At 45.8% G+C, this 19,676-nt stretch overlaps 8 non-coding genes across 8 annotated transcripts; all 8 read right to left on the reverse strand.

Moving 5' to 3' along the window:
- Positions 1 to 1,792: 1,792 nt before the first annotated feature.
- LOC130334441 (U2 spliceosomal RNA) lies at positions 1,793 to 1,983 on the reverse strand. The gene has a single exon (XR_008876249.1). It is a non-coding gene; the product is annotated as a U2 spliceosomal RNA (small nuclear RNA).
- A 2,097-nt stretch (positions 1,984 to 4,080) lies between these two features.
- Positions 4,081 to 4,271, reverse strand: LOC130334443 (U2 spliceosomal RNA). The gene has a single exon (XR_008876251.1). It is a non-coding gene; the product is annotated as a U2 spliceosomal RNA (small nuclear RNA).
- A 2,101-nt stretch (positions 4,272 to 6,372) lies between these two features.
- LOC130334458 (U2 spliceosomal RNA) lies at positions 6,373 to 6,563 on the reverse strand. The gene has a single exon (XR_008876265.1). It is a non-coding gene; the product is annotated as a U2 spliceosomal RNA (small nuclear RNA).
- A 2,097-nt stretch (positions 6,564 to 8,660) lies between these two features.
- LOC130334444 (U2 spliceosomal RNA) lies at positions 8,661 to 8,851 on the reverse strand. The gene has a single exon (XR_008876252.1). It is a non-coding gene; the product is annotated as a U2 spliceosomal RNA (small nuclear RNA).
- Positions 8,852 to 10,953: 2,102 nt separating this feature from the next.
- Positions 10,954 to 11,144, reverse strand: LOC130334445 (U2 spliceosomal RNA). Its single transcript, XR_008876253.1, has one exon. It is a non-coding gene; the product is annotated as a U2 spliceosomal RNA (small nuclear RNA).
- A 2,096-nt stretch (positions 11,145 to 13,240) lies between these two features.
- LOC130334446 (U2 spliceosomal RNA) lies at positions 13,241 to 13,431 on the reverse strand. The gene has a single exon (XR_008876254.1). It is a non-coding gene; the product is annotated as a U2 spliceosomal RNA (small nuclear RNA).
- A 2,078-nt stretch (positions 13,432 to 15,509) lies between these two features.
- LOC130334447 (U2 spliceosomal RNA) lies at positions 15,510 to 15,700 on the reverse strand. Its single transcript, XR_008876255.1, has one exon. It is a non-coding gene; the product is annotated as a U2 spliceosomal RNA (small nuclear RNA).
- A 2,107-nt stretch (positions 15,701 to 17,807) lies between these two features.
- On the reverse strand, positions 17,808 to 17,998 carry LOC130334448 (U2 spliceosomal RNA). Its single transcript, XR_008876256.1, has one exon. It is a non-coding gene; the product is annotated as a U2 spliceosomal RNA (small nuclear RNA).
- Between the last annotated feature and the right edge of the window lie 1,678 nt (positions 17,999 to 19,676).

The raw sequence follows: 19,676 nt of genomic DNA on the forward strand, positions 1-19,676 counted from the left end.
ACACCTACCTTTGTTGCCTGCAGATGCCTCCTTGGCTGTCCCCAAACGGTATCAAACCAACACCCACGGGAAGCTGTAAGCATAGAGGACATGCCTGCACCCCATTGGACTTACCTGTGTGGGTTAAATCCGGGTTATTTGACAACCTATGGCGGTGATGGTTCTGCTCAGGCAGAGCAGTGCTGATGCTCCTCATAAAGCTGTCGCTGCTGTGAAGGTTCTAGGTGACATCACAATCCCTATGGTTACATACACAACAAAGCTGGGTTGTTGTTGTTTACACTCTGCAAGGCCTGTGGAAGTGAGTGACATCATAGCACTGTAGTTCTGAGGGTTCTAGATGGATGCAACAATCTCCTGTTGCTTCTATGAAGGCCATAATAGACGACATCACCAAACAGCTCCATAGTCACATACACAGCAAAGGAGAGATGTTGTTTACACCTAGTGATGTCAGTGGTATTGAGTGACATCACAGCACAGTGCTAAGGCTCCTGGGCCTGGACACAGCAGCGGCTGCAATATCTCAACGGAGAATACGTTTATATATATGTGTGTGTGTGCGCGTATATATATATATATATATATATATATATATATATATATATATATATTTCTCCGCCGAAATCACTTTTAAACCCATTTCCACCTTTTTTTCCCTTCTCTTCCTCTTACTTTTTTTTCACGTTTTTTTACGTTTTTCTCCTTTTCGCCTCTTTTCTGGGCGTATTATTCTTCTTTTTCTTCTTTTTTTTCGTCTAATGCATACCCCATCAGTGCAGCAATGCTTATTCAATACCGCCAGCAGATGGAGACACTGGGGGATAATTTTCTAAGGATTTATACTGATTTTTCCTGTCTGAATTTGTCGCACAGAAAGTTGCAGGCCAAATATGTGTGACATTTCTGCGACTTTAGCTTCTAGAGCATTTTTACAACATTATACATAGGTGCTGAATACATAAAAAGCGACTGTTCAGCGACAGACAAGTCGCATCGGCTGAAAGTAGGCCAGAATGTCAGTCCATGTTGGAGCAGGTTTAGATACAGTCTAAAGCATAGATCTCAAAGTCTGTGCACAGAATTTAGCAAGGGCCTCGCACCTTCTGATGCATCAGGTAGGTGCACTATAGCATAGCCTAACCCTCTGTACTTTGGTCTATATTGATGCGGGACATAGACAGCCAGCTGATGACCAATCCATTAGTGCAATGGATGGCTGGAAGCATTTGTCTTTGCCTTTGCAATACCACAGAAGCAATGCATGGTCAATGTACAGCAATGACACACCTGTGTGAACAGCCAGGAGACCCCCCCATGTTATGTTACATAGTTACATAGTTAGTACGGTCGAAAAAAGACATATGTCCATCAAGTTCAACCAGGGAATTAAGGGGTAGGGGTGTGGCGCGATATTGGGGAAGGGATGAGATTTTATATTTCTTCATAAGCATTAATCTTATTTTGTCAATTAGGAACATTCAGCACCCACCCGCTATCAAGGCAGCTGCCTATCATGTCATGCCCTACCTGCACAGGTGTGCTGGCTACTCAAATGATCCAATTAAGGAGGCCATTTAGTCAGCAGCAGCAGAAGTCCTGTGCCTGGACGCTCCAACAGCGGCCAGACACAAGCAGAAGCAGCAGAAGCAGCAGCAGCACCACCTTTTGTTTTTTGGCTGCAGCAGCAGCAGCAGCAGCAGCAGCAGCAAGGCCCACAGGGCTGGCTAGCTGGCTAGCCAGCAAGCAGGTAGCAATGAAAGTAGGAATCTTTCTTTTTAACCCTGTAAGGGGGTGGTGCACTGTACCCGAAGATACTGCCATATCGGGTCAATGCATAGGGCGACGGAAGCAAGCTTCGAAATCGGCCCCCGTTCTCAAAAATCCATTTAATATATGGTCCCCAGATAGGGGACGTATCAGATATTAAACTGATAAGAACAGATACTACACTTGATCTTAGCCAAAAGGCCGAGAAGCGATAACCGTGAAAGGGGCGGGCCCAACAAGGTCCCCTTCATGGGCACTATCACTGCTTGCTGTCAGGGAGGCTGCCAGACAATTTTCCATGCACACTCTGGGCTGGGGGGCAGTCAACCACCAGTACACACAGCAGAACCTAAACCCATACCATTATTGCTAAGCAGCAAGACAGGGGCCCATTGCACTCCCACGGGGCCTTTTTAAATGCAATCCATAACCCGGATTTGCCAGGAACCCTTCTTACTCCTCCTACTTGCATGTGACACTGGGCTTAGGATCTGCATAGGAAACACACACACAAGCACACACCTACCTTTGTTGCCTGCAGATGCCTCCTTGGCTGTCCCCAAACGGTATCAAACCAACACCCACGGGAAGCTGTAAGCATAGAGGACATGCCTGCACCCCATTGGACTTACCTGTGTGGGTTAAATCCGGGTTATTTGACAACCTATGGCGGTGATGGTTCTGCTCAGGCAGAGCAGTGCTGATGCTCCTCATAAAGCTGTCGCTGCTGTGAAGGTTCTAGGTGACATCACAATCCCTATGGTTACATACACAACAAAGCTGGGTTGTTGTTGTTTACACTCTGCAAGGCCTGTGGAAGTGAGTGACATCATAGCACTGTAGTTCTGAGGGTTCTAGATGGATGCAACAATCTCCTGTTGCTTCTATGAAGGCCATAATAGACGACATCACCAAACAGCTCCATAGTCACATACACAGCAAAGGAGAGATGTTGTTTACACCTAGTGATGTCAGTGGTATTGAGTGACATCACAGCACAGTGCTAAGGCTCCTGGGCCTGGACACAGCAGCGGCTGCAATATCTCAACGGAGAATACGTTTATATCTATGTGTGTGTGTGCGCGTATATATATATATATATATATATATATATATATATATATATATATATTTCTCCGCCGAAATCACTTTTAAACCCATTTCCACCTTTTTTTCCCTTCTCTTCCTCTTACTTTTTTTTCACGTTTTTTTACGTTTTTCTCCTTTTCGCCTCTTTTCTGGGCGTATTATTCTTCTTTTTCTTCTTTTTTTTCGTCTAATGCATACCCCATCAGTGCAGCAATGCTTATTCAATACCGCCAGCAGATGGAGACACTGGGGGATAATTTTCTAAGGATTTATACTGATTTTTCCTGTCTGAATTTGTCGCACAGAAAGTTGCAGGCCAAATATGTGTGACATTTCTGCGACTTTAGCTTCTAGAGCATTTTTACAACATTATACATAGGTGCTGAATACATAAAAAGCGACTGTTCAGCGACAGACAAGTCGCATCGGCTGAAAGTAGGCCAGAATGTCAGTCCATGTTGGAGCAGGTTTAGATACAGTCTAAAGCATAGATCTCAAAGTCTGTGCACAGAATTTAGCAAGGGCCTCGCACCTTCTGATGCATCAGGTAGGTGCACTATAGCATAGCCTAACCCTCTGTACTTTGGTCTATATTGATGCGGGACATAGACAGCCAGCTGATGACCAATCCATTAGTGCAATGGATGGCTGGAAGCATTTGTCTTTGCCTTTGCAATACCACAGAAGCAATGCATGGTCAATGTACAGCAATGACACACCTGTGTGAACAGCCAGGAGACCCCCCCATGTTATGTTACATAGTTACATAGTTAGTACGGTCGAAAAAAGACATATGTCCATCAAGTTCAACCAGGGAATTAAGGGGTAGGGGTGTGGCGCGATATTGGGGAAGGGATGAGATTTTATATTTCTTCATAAGCATTAATCTTATTTTGTCAATTAGGAACATTCAGCACCCACCCGCTATCAAGGCAGCTGCCTATCATGTCATGCCCTACCTGCACAGGTGTGCTGGCTACTCAAATGATCCAATTAAGGAGGCCATTTAGTCAGCAGCAGCAGAAGTCCTGTGCCTGGACGCTCCAACAGCGGCCAGACACAAGCAGAAGCAGCAGAAGCAGCAGCAGCACCACCTTTTGTTTTTTGGCTGCTGCAGCAGCAGCAGCAGCAGCAGCAGCAAGGCCCACAGGGCTGGCTAGCTGGCTAGCCAGCAAGCAGGTAGCAATAAAAGTAGGAATCTTTCTTTTTAACCCTGTAAGGGGGTGGTGCACTGTACCCGAAGATACTGCCATATCGGGTCAATGCATAGGGCGACGGAAGCAAGCTTCGAAATCGGCCCCCGTTCTCAAAAATCCATTTAATATATGGTCCCCAGATAGGGGACGTATCAGATATTAAACTGATAAGAACAGATACTACACTTGATCTTAGCCAAAAGGCCGAGAAGCGATAACCGTGAAAGGGGCGGGCCCAACAAGGTCCCCTTCATGGGCACTATCACTGCTTGCTGTCAGGGAGGCTGCCAGACAATTTTCCATGCACACTCTGGGCTGGGGGGCAGTCAACCACCAGTACACACAGCAGAACCTAAACCCATACCATTATTGCTAAGCAGCAAGACAGGGGCCCATTGCACTCCCACGGGGCCTTTTTAAATGCAATCCATAACCCGGATTTGCCAGGAACCCTTCTTACTCCTCCTACTTGCATGTGACACTGGGCTTAGGATCTGCATAGGAAACACACACACAAGCACACACCTACCTTTGTTGCCTGCAGATGCCTCCTTGGCTGTCCCCAAACGGTATCAAACCAACACCCACGGGAAGCTGTAAGCATAGAGGACATGCCTGCACCCCATTGGACTTACCTGTGTGGGTTAAATCCGGGTTATTTGACAACCTATGGCGGTGATGGTTCTGCTCAGGCAGAGCAGTGCTGATGCTCCTCATAAAGCTGTCGCTGCTGTGAAGGTTCTAGGTGACATCACAATCCCTATGGTTACATACACAACAAAGCTGGGTTGTTGTTGTTTACACTCTGCAAGGCCTGTGGAAGTGAGTGACATCATAGCACTGTAGTTCTGAGGGTTCTAGATGGATGCAACAATCTCCTGTTGCTTCTATGAAGGCCATAATAGACGACATCACCAAACAGCTCCATAGTCACATACACAGCAAAGGAGAGATGTTGTTTACACCTAGTGATGTCAGTGGTATTGAGTGACATCACAGCACAGTGCTAAGGCTCCTGGGCCTGGACACAGCAGCGGCTGCAATATCTCAACGGAGAATACGTTTATATATATGTGTGTGTGTGCGCGTATATATATATATATATATATATATATATATATATATATATATATATATATATATATTTCTCCGCCAAAATCACTTTTAAACCCATTTCCACCTTTTTTTCCCTTCTCTTCCTCTTACTTTTTTTTCACGTTTTTTTACGTTTTTCTCCTTTTCGCCTCTTTTCTGGGCGTATTATTCTTCTTTTTCTTCTTTTTTTTCGTCTAATGCATACCCCATCAGTGCAGCAATGCTTATTCAATACCGCCAGCAGATGGAGACACTGGGGGATAATTTTCTAAGGATTTATACTGATTTTTCCTGTCTGAATTTGTCGCACAGAAAGTTGCAGGCCAAATATGTGTGACATTTCTGCGACTTTAGCTTCTAGAGCATTTTTACAACATTATACATAGGTGCTGAATACATAAAAAGCGACTGTTCAGCGACAGACAAGTCGCATCGGCTGAAAGTAGGCCAGAATGTCAGTCCATGTTGGAGCAGGTTTAGATACAGTCTAAAGCATAGATCTCAAAGTCTGTGCACAGAATTTAGCAAGGGCCTCGCACCTTCTGATGCATCAGGTAGGTGCACTATAGCATAGCCTAACCCTCTGTACTTTGGTCTATATTGATGCGGGACATAGACAGCCAGCTGATGACCAATCCATTAGTGCAATGGATGGCTGGAAGCATTTGTCTTTGCCTTTGCAATACCACAGAAGCAATGCATGGTCAATGTACAGCAATGACACACCTGTGTGAACAGCCAGGAGACCCCCCCATGTTATGTTACATAGTTACATAGTTAGTACGGTCGAAAAAAGACATATGTCCATCAAGTTCAACCAGGGAATTAAGGGGTAGGGGTGTGGCGCGATATTGGGGAAGGGATGAGATTTTATATTTCTTCATAAGCATTAATCTTATTTTGTCAATTAGGAACATTCAGCACCCACCCGCTATCAAGGCAGCTGCCTATCATGTCATGCCCTACCTGCACAGGTGTGCTGGCTACTCAAATGATCCAATTAAGGAGGCCATTTAGTCAGCAGCAGCAGAAGTCCTGTGCCTGGACGCTCCAACAGCGGCCAGACACAAGCAGAAGCAGCAGAAGCAGCAGCAGCACCACCTTTTGTTTTTTGGCTGCAGCAGCAGCAGCAGCAGCAGCAAGGCCCACAGGGCTGGCTAGCTGGCTAGCCAGCAAGCAGGTAGCAATGAAAGTAGGAATCTTTCTTTTTAACCCTGTAAGGGGGTGGTGCACTGTACCCGAAGATACTGCCATATCGGGTCAATGCATAGGGCGACGGAAGCAAGCTTCGAAATCGGCCCCCGTTCTCAAAAATCCATTTAAGATATGGTCCCCAGATAGGGGACGTATCAGATATTAAACTGATAAGAACAGATACTACACTTGATCTTAGCCAAAAGGCCGAGAAGCGATAACCGTGAAAGGGGCGGGCCCAACAAGGTCCCCTTCATGGGCACTATCACTGCTTGCTGTCAGGGAGGCTGCCAGACAATTTTCCATGCACACTCTGGGCTGGGGGGCAGTCAACCACCAGTACACACAGCAGAACCTAAACCCATACCATTATTGCTAAGCAGCAAGACAGGGGCCCATTGCACTCCCACGGGGCCTTTTTAAATGCAATCCATAACCCGGATTTGCCAGGAACCCTTCTTACTCCTCCTACTTGCATGTGACACTGGGCTTAGGATCTGCATAGGAAACACACACACAAGCACACACCTACCTTTGTTGCCTGCAGATGCCTCCTTGGCTGTCCCCAAACGGTATCAAACCAACACCCACGGGAAGCTGTAAGCATAGAGGACATGCCTGCACCCCATTGGACTTACCTGTGTGGGTTAAATCCGGGTTATTTGACAACCTATGGCGGTGATGGTTCTGCTCAGGCAGAGCAGTGCTGATGCTCCTCATAAAGCTGTCGCTGCTGTGAAGGTTCTAGGTGACATCACAATCCCTATGGTTACATACACAACAAAGCTGGGTTGTTGTTGTTTACACTCTGCAAGGCCTGTGGAAGTGAGTGACATCATAGCACTGTAGTTCTGAGGGTTCTAGATGGATGCAACAATCTCCTGTTGCTTCTATGAAGGCCATAATAGACGACATCACCAAACAGCTCCATAGTCACATACACAGCAAAGGAGAGATGTTGTTTACACCTAGTGATGTCAGTGGTATTGAGTGACATCACAGCACAGTGCTAAGGCTCCTGGGCCTGGACACAGCAGCGGCTGCAATATCTCAACGGAGAATACGTTTATATATATGTGTGTGTGTGCGCGTATATATATATATATATATATATATATATATATATATATATATATATTTCTCCGCCGAAATCACTTTTAAACCCATTTCCACCTTTTTTTCCCTTCTCTTCCTCTTACTTTTTTTTCACGTTTTTTTACGTTTTTCTCCTTTTCGCCTCTTTTCTGGGCGTATTATTCTTCTTTTTCTTCTTTTTTTTCGTCTAATGCATACCCCATCAGTGCAGCAATGCTTATTCAATACCGCCAGCAGATGGAGACACTGGGGGATAATTTTCTAAGGATTTATACTGATTTTTCCTGTCTGAATTTGTCGCACAGAAAGTTGCAGGCCAAATATGTGTGACATTTCTGCGACTTTAGCTTCTAGAGCATTTTTACAACATTATACATAGGTGCTGAATACATAAAAAGCGACTGTTCAGCGACAGACAAGTCGCATCGGCTGAAAGTAGGCCAGAATGTCAGTCCATGTTGGAGCAGGTTTAGATACAGTCTAAAGCATAGATCTCAAAGTCTGTGCACAGAATTTAGCAAGGGCCTCGCACCTTCTGATGCATCAGGTAGGTGCACTATAGCATAGCCTAACCCTCTGTACTTTGGTCTATATTGATGCGGGACATAGACAGCCAGCTGATGACCAATCCATTAGTGCAATGGATGGCTGGAAGCATTTGTCTTTGCCTTTGCAATACCACAGAAGCAATGCATGGTCAATGTACAGCAATGACACACCTGTGTGAACAGCCAGGAGACCCCCCCATGTTATGTTACATAGTTACATAGTTAGTACGGTCGAAAAAAGACATATGTCCATCAAGTTCAACCAGGGAATTAAGGGGTAGGGGTGTGGCGCGATATTGGGGAAGGGATGAGATTTTATATTTCTTCATAAGCATTAATCTTATTTTGTCAATTAGGAACATTCAGCACCCACCCGCTATCAAGGCAGCTGCCTATCATGTCATGCCCTACCTGCACAGGTGTGCTGGCTACTCAAATGATCCAATTAAGGAGGCCATTTAGTCAGCAGCAGCAGAAGTCCTGTGCCTGGACGCTCCAACAGCGGCCAGACACAAGCAGAAGCAGCAGAAGCAGCAGCAGCACCACCTTTTGTTTTTTGGCTGCAGCAGCAGCAGCAGCAGCAGCAGCAGCAAGGCCCACAGGGCTGGCTAGCTGGCTAGCCAGCAAGCAGGTAGCAATGAAAGTAGGAATCTTTCTTTTTAACCCTGTAAGGGGGTGGTGCACTGTACCCGAAGATACTGCCATATCGGGTCAATGCATAGGGCGACGGAAGCAAGCTTCGAAATCGGCCCCCGTTCTCAAAAATCCATTTAATATATGGTCCCCAGATAGGGGACGTATCAGATATTAAACTGATAAGAACAGATACTACACTTGATCTTAGCCAAAAGGCCGAGAAGCGATAACCGTGAAAGGGGCGGGCCCAACAAGGTCCCCTTCATGGGCACTATCACTGCTTGCTGTCAGGGAGGCTGCCAGACAATTTTCCATGCACACTCTGGGCTGGGGGGCAGTCAACCACCAGTACACACAGCAGAACCTAAACCCATACCATTATTGCTAAGCAGCAAGACAGGGGCCCATTGCACTCCCACGGGGCCTTTTTAAATGCAATCCATAACCCGGATTTGCCAGGAACCCTTCTTACTCCTCCTACTTGCATGTGACACTGGGCTTAGGATCTGCATAGGAAACACACACACAAGCACACACCTACCTTTGTTGCCTGCAGATGCCTCCTTGGCTGTCCCCAAACGGTATCAAACCAACACCCACGGGAAGCTGTAAGCATAGAGGACATGCCTGCACCCCATTGGACTTACCTGTGTGGGTTAAATCCGGGTTATTTGACAACCTATGGCGGTGATGGTTCTGCTCAGGCAGAGCAGTGCTGATGCTCCTCATAAAGCTGTCGCTGCTGTGAAGGTTCTAGGTGACATCACAATCCCTATGGTTACATACACAACAAAGCTGGGTTGTTGTTGTTTACACTCTGCAAGGCCTGTGGAAGTGAGTGACATCATAGCACTGTAGTTCTGAGGGTTCTAGATGGATGCAACAATCTCCTGTTGCTTCTATGAAGGCCATAATAGACGACATCACCAAACAGCTCCATAGTCACATACACAGCAAAGGAGAGATGTTGTTTCCACCTAGTGATGTCAGTGGTATTGAGTGACATCACAGCACAGTGCTAAGGCTCCTGGGCCTGGACACAGCAGCGGCTGCAATATCTCAACGGAGAATACGTTTATATATATGTGTGTGTGTGCGCGTATATATATATATATATATATATATATATATATATATATATATATATATTTCTCCGCCGAAATCACTTTTAAACCCATTTCCACCTTTTTTTCCCTTCTCTTCCTCTTACTTTTTTTTCACGTTTTTTTACGTTTTTCTCCTTTTCGCCTCTTTTCTGGGCGTATTATTCTTCTTTTTCTTCTTTTTTTTCGTCTAATGCATACCCCATCAGTGCAGCAATGCTTATTCAATACCGCCAGCAGATGGAGACACTGGGGGATAATTTTCTAAGGATTTATACTGATTTTTCCTGTCTGAATTTGTCGCACAGAAAGTTGCAGGCCAAATATGTGTGACATTTCTGCGACTTTAGCTTCTAGAGCATTTTTACAACATTATACATAGGTGCTGAATACATAAAAAGCGACTGTTCAGCGACAGACAAGTCGCATCGGCTGAAAGTAGGCCAGAATGTCAGTCCATGTTGGAGCAGGTTTAGATACAGTCTAAAGCATAGATCTCAAAGTCTGTGCACAGAATTTAGCAAGGGCCTCGCACCTTCTGATGCATCAGGTAGGTGCACTATAGCATAGCCTAACCCTCTGTACTTTGGTCTATATTGATGCGGGACATAGACAGCCAGCTGATGACCAATCCATTAGTGCAATGGATGGCTGGAAGCATTTGTCTTTGCCTTTGCAATACCACAGAAGCAATGCATGGTCAATGTACAGCAATGACACACCTGTGTGAACAGCCAGGAGACCCCCCCATGTTATGTTACATAGTTACATAGTTAGTACGGTCGAAAAAAGACATATGTCCATCAAGTTCAACCAGGGAATTAAGGGGTAGGGGTGTGGCGCGATATTGGGGAAGGGATGAGATTTTATATTTCTTCATAAGCATTAATCTTATTTTGTCAATTAGGAACATTCAGCACCCACCCGCTATCAAGGCAGCTGCCTATCATGTCATGCCCTACCTGCACAGGTGTGCTGGCTACTCAAATGATCCAATTAAGGAGGCCATTTAGTCAGCAGCAGCAGAAGTCCTGTGCCTGGACGCTCCAACAGCGGCCAGACACAAGCAGAAGCAGCAGAAGCAGCAGCAGCACCACCTTTTGTTTTTTGGCTGCAGCAGCAGCAGCAGCAGCAGCAGCAGCAGCAAGGCCCACAGGGCTGGCTAGCTGGCTAGCCAGCAAGCAGGTAGCAATGAAAGTAGGAATCTTTCTTTTTAACCCTGTAAGGGGGTGGTGCACTGTACCCGAAGATACTGCCATATCGGGTCAATGCATAGGGCGACGGAAGCAAGCTTCGAAATCGGCCCCCGTTCTCAAAAATCCATTTAATATATGGTCCCCAGATAGGGGACGTATCAGATATTAAACTGATAAGAACAGATACTACACTTGATCTTAGCCAAAAGGCCGAGAAGCGATAACCGTGAAAGGGGCGGGCCCAACAAGGTCCCCTTCATGGGCACTATCACTGCTTGCTGTCAGGGAGGCTGCCAGACAATTTTCCATGCACACTCTGGGCTGGGGGGCAGTCAACCACCAGTACACACAGCAGAACCTAAACCCATACCATTATTGCTAAGCAGCAAGACAGGGGCCCATTGCACTCCCACGGGGCCTTTTTAAATGCAATCCATAACCCGGATTTGCCAGGAACCCTTCTTACTCCTCCTACTTGCATGTGACACTGGGCTTAGGATCTGCATAGGAAACACACACACAAGCACACACCTACATTTGTTGCCTGCAGATGCCTCCTTGGCTGTCCCCAAACGGTATCAAACCAACACCCACGGGAAGCTGTAAGCATAGAGGACATGCCTGCACCCCATTGGACTTACCTGTGTGGGTTAAATCCGGGTTATTTGACAACCTATGGCGGTGATGGTTCTGCTCAGGCAGAGCAGTGCTGATGCTCCTCATAAAGCTGTCGCTGCTGTGAAGGTTCTAGGTGACATCACAATCCCTATGGTTACATACACAACAAAGCTGGGTTGTTGTTGTTTACACTCTGCAAGGCCTGTGGAAGTGAGTGACATCATAGCACTGTAGTTCTGAGGGTTCTAGATGGATGCAACAATCTCCTGTTGCTTCTATGAAGGCCATAATAGACGACATCACCAAACAGCTCCATAGTCACATACACAGCAAAGGAGAGATGTTGTTTACACCTAGTGATGTCAGTGGTATTGAGTGACATCACAGCACAGTGCTAAGGCTCCTGGGCCTGGACACAGCAGCGGCTGCAATATCTCAACGGAGAATACGTTTATATATATGTGTGTGTGTGCGCGTATATATATATATATATATATATATATATATATATATATATATATGTATTTCTCCGCCGAAATCACTTTTAAACCCATTTCCACCTTTTTTTCCCTTCTCTTCCTCTTACTTTTTTTTCACGTTTTTTTACGTTTTTCTCCTTTTCGCCTCTTTTCTGGGCGTATTATTCTTCTTTTTCTTCTTTTTTTTCGTCTAATGCATACCCCATCAGTGCAGCAATGCTTATTCAATACCGCCAGCAGATGGAGACACTGGGGGATAATTTTCTAAGGATTTATACTGATTTTTCCTGTCTGAATTTGTCGCACAGAAAGTTGCAGGCCAAATATGTGTGACATTTCTGCGACTTTAGCTTCTAGAGCATTTTTACAACATTATACATAGGTGCTGAATACATAAAAAGCGACTGTTCAGCGACAGACAAGTCGCATCGGCTGAAAGTAGGCCAGAATGTCAGTCCATGTTGGAGCAGGTTTAGATACAGTCTAAAGCATAGATCTCAAAGTCTGTGCACAGAATTTAGCAAGGGCCTCGCACCTTCTGATGCATCAGGTAGGTGCACTATAGCATAGCCTAACCCTCTGTACTTTGGTCTATATTGATGCGGGACATAGACAGCCAGCTGATGACCAATCCATTAGTGCAATGGATGGCTGGAAGCATTTGTCTTTGCCTTTGCAATACCACAGAAGCAATGCATGGTCAATGTACAGCAATGACACACCTGTGTGAACAGCCAGGAGACCCCCCCATGTTATGTTACATAGTTACATAGTTAGTACGGTCGAAAAAAGACATATGTCCATCAAGTTCAACCAGGGAATTAAGGGGTAGGGGTGTGGCGCGATATTGGGGAAGGGATGAGATTTTATATTTCTTCATAAGCATTAATCTTATTTTGTCAATTAGGAACATTCAGCACCCACCCGCTATCAAGGCAGCTGCCTATCATGTCATGCCCTACCTGCACAGGTGTGCTGGCTACTCAAATGATCCAATTAAGGAGGCCATTTAGTCAGCAGCAGCAGAAGTCCTGTGCCTGGACGCTCCAACAGCGGCCAGACACAAGCAGAAGCAGCAGAAGCAGCAGCAGCACCACCTTTTGTTTTTTGGCTGCAGCAGCAGCAGCAGCAGCAGCAGCAAGGCCCACAGGGCTGGCTAGCTGGCTAGCCAGCAAGCAGGTAGCAATGAAAGTAGGAATCTTTCTTTTTAACCCTGTAAGGGGGTGGTGCACTGTACCCGAAGATACTGCCATATCGGGTCAATGCATAGGGCGACGGAAGCAAGCTTCGAAATCGGCCCCCGTTCTCAAAAATCCATTTAATATATGGTCCCCAGATAGGGGACGTATCAGATATTAAACTGATAAGAACAGATACTACACTTGATCTTAGCCAAAAGGCCGAGAAGCGATAACCGTGAAAGGGGCGGGCCCAACAAGGTCCCCTTCATGGGCACTATCACTGCTTGCTGTCAGGGAGGCTGCCAGACAATTTTCCATGCACACTCTGGGCTGGGGGGCAGTCAACCACCAGTACACACAGCAGAACCTAAACCCATACCATTATTGCTAAGCAGCAAGACAGGGGCCCATTGCACTCCCACGGGGCCTTTTTAAATGCAATCCATAACCCGGATTTGCCAGGAACCCTTCTTACTCCTCCTACTTGCATGTGACACTGGGCTTAGGATCTGCATAGGAAACACACACACAAGCACACACCTACCTTTGTTGCCTGCAGATGCCTCCTTGGCTGTCCCCAAACGGTATCAAACCAACACCCACGGGAAGCTGTAAGCATAGAGGACATGCCTGCACCCCATTGGACTTACCTGTGTGGGTTAAATCCGGGTTATTTGACAACCTATGGCGGTGATGGTTCTGCTCAGGCAGAGCAGTGCTGATGCTCCTCATAAAGCTGTCGCTGCTGTGAAGGTTCTAGGTGACATCACAATCCCTATGGTTACATACACAACAAAGCTGGGTTGTTGTTGTTTACACTCTGCAAGGCCTGTGGAAGTGAGTGACATCATAGCACTGTAGTTCTGAGGGTTCTAGATGGATGCAACAATCTCCTGTTGCTTCTATGAAGGCCATAATAGACGACATCACCAAACAGCTCCATAGTCACATACACAGCAAAGGAGAGATGTTGTTTACACCTAGTGATGTCAGTGGTATTGAGTGACATCACAGCACAGTGCTAAGGCTCCTGGGCCTGGACACAGCAGCGGCTGCAATATCTCAACGGAGAATACGTTTATATATATGTGTGTGTGTGCGCGTATATATATATATATATATATATATATATATTTCTCCGCCGAAATCACTTTTAAACCCATTTCCACCTTTTTTTCCCTTCTCTTCCTCTTACTTTTTTTTCACGTTTTTTTACGTTTTTCTCCTTTTCGCCTCTTTTCTGGGCGTATTATTCTTCTTTTTCTTCTTTTTTTTCGTCTAATGCATACCCCATCAGTGCAGCAATGCTTATTCAATACCGCCAGCAGATGGAAACACTGGGGGATAATTTTCTAAGGATTTATACTGATTTTTCCTGTCTGAATTTGTCGCACAGAAAGTTGCAGGCCAAATATGTGTGACATTTCTGCGACTTTAGCTTCTAGAGCATTTTTACAACATTATACATAGGTGCTGAATACATAAAAAGCGACTGTTCAGCGACAGACAAGTCGCATCGGCTGAAAGTAGGCCAGAATGTCAGTCCATGTTGGAGCAGGTTTAGATACAGTCTAAAGCATAGATCTCAAAGTCTGTGCACAGAATTTAGCAAGGGCCTCGCACCTTCTGATGCATCAGGTAGGTGCACTATAGCATAGCCTAACCCTCTGTACTTTGGTCTATATTGATGCGGGACATAGACAGCCAGCTGATGACCAATCCATTAGTGCAATGGATGGCTGGAAGCATTTGTCTTTGCCTTTGCAATACCACAGAAGCAATGCATGGTCAATGTACAGCAATGACACACCTGTGTGAACAGCCAGGAGACCCCCCCATGTTATGTTACATAGTTACATAGTTAGTACGGTCGAAAAAAGACATATGTCCATCAAGTTCAACCAGGGAATTAAGGGGTAGGGGTGTGGCGCGATATTGGGGAAGGGATGAGATTTTATATTTCTTCATAAGCATTAATCTTATTTTGTCAATTAGGAACATTCAGCACCCACCCGCTATCAAGGCAGCTGCCTATCATGTCATGCCCTACCTGCACAGGTGTGCTGGCTACTCAAATGATCCAATTAAGGAGGCCATTTAGTCAGCAGCAGCAGAAGTCCTGTGCCTGGACGCTCCAACAGCGGCCAGACACAAGCAGAAGCAGCAAAAGCAGCAGCAGCACCACCTTTTGTTTTTTGGCTGCAGCAGCAGCAGCAGCAGCAGCAGCAAGGCCCACAGGGCTGGCTAGCTGGCTAGCCAGCAAGCAGGTAGCAATGAAAGTAGGAATCTTTCTTTTTAACCCTGTAAGGGGGTGGTGCACTGTACCCGAAGATACTGCCATATCGGGTCAATGCATAGGGCGACGGAAGCAAGCTTCGAAATCGGCCCCCGTTCTCAAAAATCCATTTAATATATGGTCCCCAGATAGGGGACGTATCAGATATTAAACTGATAAGAACAGATACTACACTTGATCTTAGCCAAAAGGCCGAGAAGCGATAACCGTGAAAGGGGCGGGCCCAACAAGGTCCCCTTCATGGGCACTATCACTGCTTGCTGTCAGGGAGGCTGCCAGACAATTTTCCATGCACACTCTGGGCTGGGGGGCAGTCAACCACCAGTACACACAGCAGAACCTAAACCCATACCATTATTGCTAAGCAGCAAGACAGGGGCCCATTGCACTCCCACGGGGCCTTTTTAAATGCAATCCATAACCCGGATTTGCCAGGAACCCTTCTTACTCCTCCTACTTGCATGTGACACTGGGCTTAGGATCTGCATAGGAAACACACACACAAGCACACACCTACCTTTGTTGCCTGCAGATGCCTCCTTGGCTGTCCCCAAACGGTATCAAACCAACACCCACGGGAAGCTGTAAGCATAGAGGACATGCCTGCACCCCATTGGACTTACCTGTGTGGGTTAAATCCGGGTTATTTGACAACCTATGGCGGTGATGGTTCTGCTCAGGCAGAGCAGTGCTGATGCTCCTCATAAAGCTGTCGCTGCTGTGAAGGTTCTAGGTGACATCACAATCCCTATGGTTACATACACAACAAAGCTGGGTTGTTGTTGTTTACACTCTGCAAGGCCTGTGGAAGTGAGTGACATCATAGCACTGTAGTTCTGAGGGTTCTAGATGGATGCAACAATCTCCTGTTGCTTCTATGAAGGCCATAATAGACGACATCACCAAACAGCTCCATAGTCACATACACAGCAAAGGAGAGATGTTGTTTACACCTAGTGATGTCAGTGGTATTGAGTGACATCACAGCACAGTGCTAAGGCTCCTGGGCCTGGACACAGCAGCGGCTGCAATATCTCAACGGAGAATACGTTTATATATATGTGTGTGTGTGCGCGTATATATATATATATATATATATATATATATATATATATATATATATATATATATTCTCCGCCGAAATCACTTTTAAACCCATTTCCACCTTTTTTTCCCTTCTCTTCCTCTTACTTTTTTTTCACGTTTTTTTACGTTTTTCTCCTTTTCGCCTCTTTTCTGGGCGTATTATTCTTCTTTTTCTTCTTTTTTTTCGTCTAATGCATACCCCATCAGTGCAGCAATGCTTATTCAATACCGCCAGCAGATGGAGACACTGGGGGATAATTTTCTAAGGATTTATACTGATTTTTCCTGTCTGAATTTGTCGCACAGAAAGTTGCAGGCCAAATATGTGTGACATTTCTGCGACTTTAGCTTCTAGAGCATTTTTACAACATTATACATAGGTGCTGAATACATAAAAAGCGACTGTTCAGCGACAGACAAGTCGCATCGGCTGAAAGTAGGCCAGAATGTCAGTCCATGTTGGAGCAGGTTTAGATACAGTCTAAAGCATAGATCTCAAAGTCTGTGCACAGAATTTAGCAAGGGCCTCGCACCTTCTGATGCATCAGGTAGGTGCACTATAGCATAGCCTAACCCTCTGTACTTTGGTCTATATTGATGCGGGACATAGACAGCCAGCTGATGACCAATCCATTAGTGCAATGGATGGCTGGAAGCATTTGTCTTTGCCTTTGCAATACCACAGAAGCAATGCATGGTCAATGTACAGCAATGACACACCTGTGTGAACAGCCAGGAGACCCCCCCATGTTATGTTACATAGTTACATAGTTAGTACGGTCGAAAAAAGACATATGTCCATCAAGTTCAACCAGGGAATTAAGGGGTAGGGGTGTGGCGCGATATTGGGGAAGGGATGAGATTTTATATTTCTTCATAAGCATTAATCTTATTTTGTCAATTAGGAACATTCAGCACCCACCCGCTATCAAGGCAGCTGCCTATCATGTCATGCCCTACCTGCACAGGTGTGCTGGCTACTCAAATGATCCAATTAAGGAGGCCATTTAGTCAGCAGCAGCAGAAGTCCTGTGCCTGGACGCTCCAACAGCGGCCAGACACAAGCAGAAGCAGCAGAAGCAGCAGCAGCACCACCTTTTGTTTTTTGGCTGCAGCAGCAGCAGCAGCAGCAGCAGCAGCAGCAAGGCCCACAGGGCTGGCTAGCTGGCTAGCCAGCAAGCAGGTAGCAATGAAAGTAGGAATCTTTCTTTTTAACCCTGTAAGGGGGTGGTGCACTGTACCCGAAGATACTGCCATATCGGGTCAATGCATAGGGCGACGGAAGCAAGCTTCGAAATCGGCCCCCGTTCTCAAAAATCCATTTAATATATGGTCCCCAGATAGGGGACGTATCAGATATTAAACTGATAAGAACAGATACTACACTTGATCTTAGCCAAAAGGCCGAGAAGCGATAACCGTGAAAGGGGCGGGCCCAACAAGGTCCCCTTCATGGGCACTATCACTGCTTGCTGTCAGGGAGGCTGCCAGACAATTTTCCATGCACACTCTGGGCTGGGGGGCAGTCAACCACCAGTACACACAGCAGAACCTAAACCCATACCATTATTGCTAAGCAGCAAGACAGGGGCCCATTGCACTCCCACGGGGCCTTTTTAAATGCAATCCATAACCCGGATTTGCCAGGAACCCTTCTTACTCCTCCTACTTGCATGTGACACTGGGCTTAGGATCTGCATAGGAAACACACACACAAGCACACACCTACCTTTGTTGCCTGCAGATGCCTCCTTGGCTGTCCCCAAACGGTATCAAACCAACACCCACGGGAAGCTGTAAGCATAGAGGACATGCCTGCACCCCATTGGACTTACCTGTGTGGGTTAAATCCGGGTTATTTGACAACCTATGGCGGTGATGGTTCTGCTCAGGCAGAGCAGTGCTGATGCTCCTCATAAAGCTGTCGCTGCTGTGAAGGTTCTAGGTGACATCACAATCCCTATGGTTACATACACAACAAAGCTGGGTTGTTGTTGTTTACACTCTGCAAGGCCTGTGGAAGTGAGTGACATCATAGCACTGTAGTTCTGAGGGTTCTAGATGGATGCAACAATCTCCTGTTGCTTCTATGAAGGCCATAATAGACGACATCACCAAACAGCTCCATAGTCACATACACAGCAAAGGAGAGATGTTGTTTACACCTAGTGATGTCAGTGGTATTGAGTGACATCACAGCACAGTGCTAAGGCTCCTGGGCCTGGACACAGCAGCGGCTGCAATATCTCAACGGAGAATACGTTTATATATATGTGTGTGTGTGCGCGTATATATATATATATATATATATATATATATATATATATATATATATTTCTCCGCCGAAATCACTTTTAAACCCATTTCCACCTTTTTTTCCCTTCTCTTCCTCTTACTTTTTTTTCACGTTTTTTTACGTTTTTCTCCTTTTCGCCTCTTTTCTGGGCGTATTATTCTTCTTTTTCTTCTTTTTTTTCGTCTAATGCATACCCCATCAGTGCAGCAATGCTTATTCAATACCGCCAGCAGATGGAGACACTGGGGGATAATTTTCTAAGGATTTATACTGATTTTTCCTGTCTGAATTTGTCGCACAGAAAGTTGCAGGCCAAATATGTGTGACATTTCTGCGACTTTAGCTTCTAGAGCATTTTTACAACATTATACATAGGTGCTGAATACATAAAAAGCGACTGTTCAGCGACAGACAAGTCGCATCGGCTGAAAGTAGGCCAGAATGTCAGTCCATGTTGGAGCAGGTTTAGATACAGTCTAAAGCATAGATCTCAAAGTCTGTGCACAGAATTTAGCAAGGGCCTCGCACCTTCTGATGCATCAGGTAGGTGCACTATAGCATAGCCTAACCCTCTGTACTTTGGTCTATATTGATGCGGGACATAGACAGCCAGCTGATGACCAATCCATTAGTGCAATGGATGGCTGGAAGCATTTGTCTTTGCCTTTGCAATACCACAGAAGCAATGCATGGTCAATGTACAGCAATGACACACCTGTGTGAACAGCCAGGAGACCCCCCCATGTTATGTTACATAGTTACATAGTTAGTACGGTCGAAAAAAGACATATGTCCATC

Source organism: Hyla sarda, unplaced genomic scaffold, assembly GCF_029499605.1.
Source record: "Hyla sarda isolate aHylSar1 unplaced genomic scaffold, aHylSar1.hap1 scaffold_434, whole genome shotgun sequence".
Lineage (NCBI taxonomy): Eukaryota > Metazoa > Chordata > Amphibia > Anura > Hylidae > Hyla > Hyla sarda.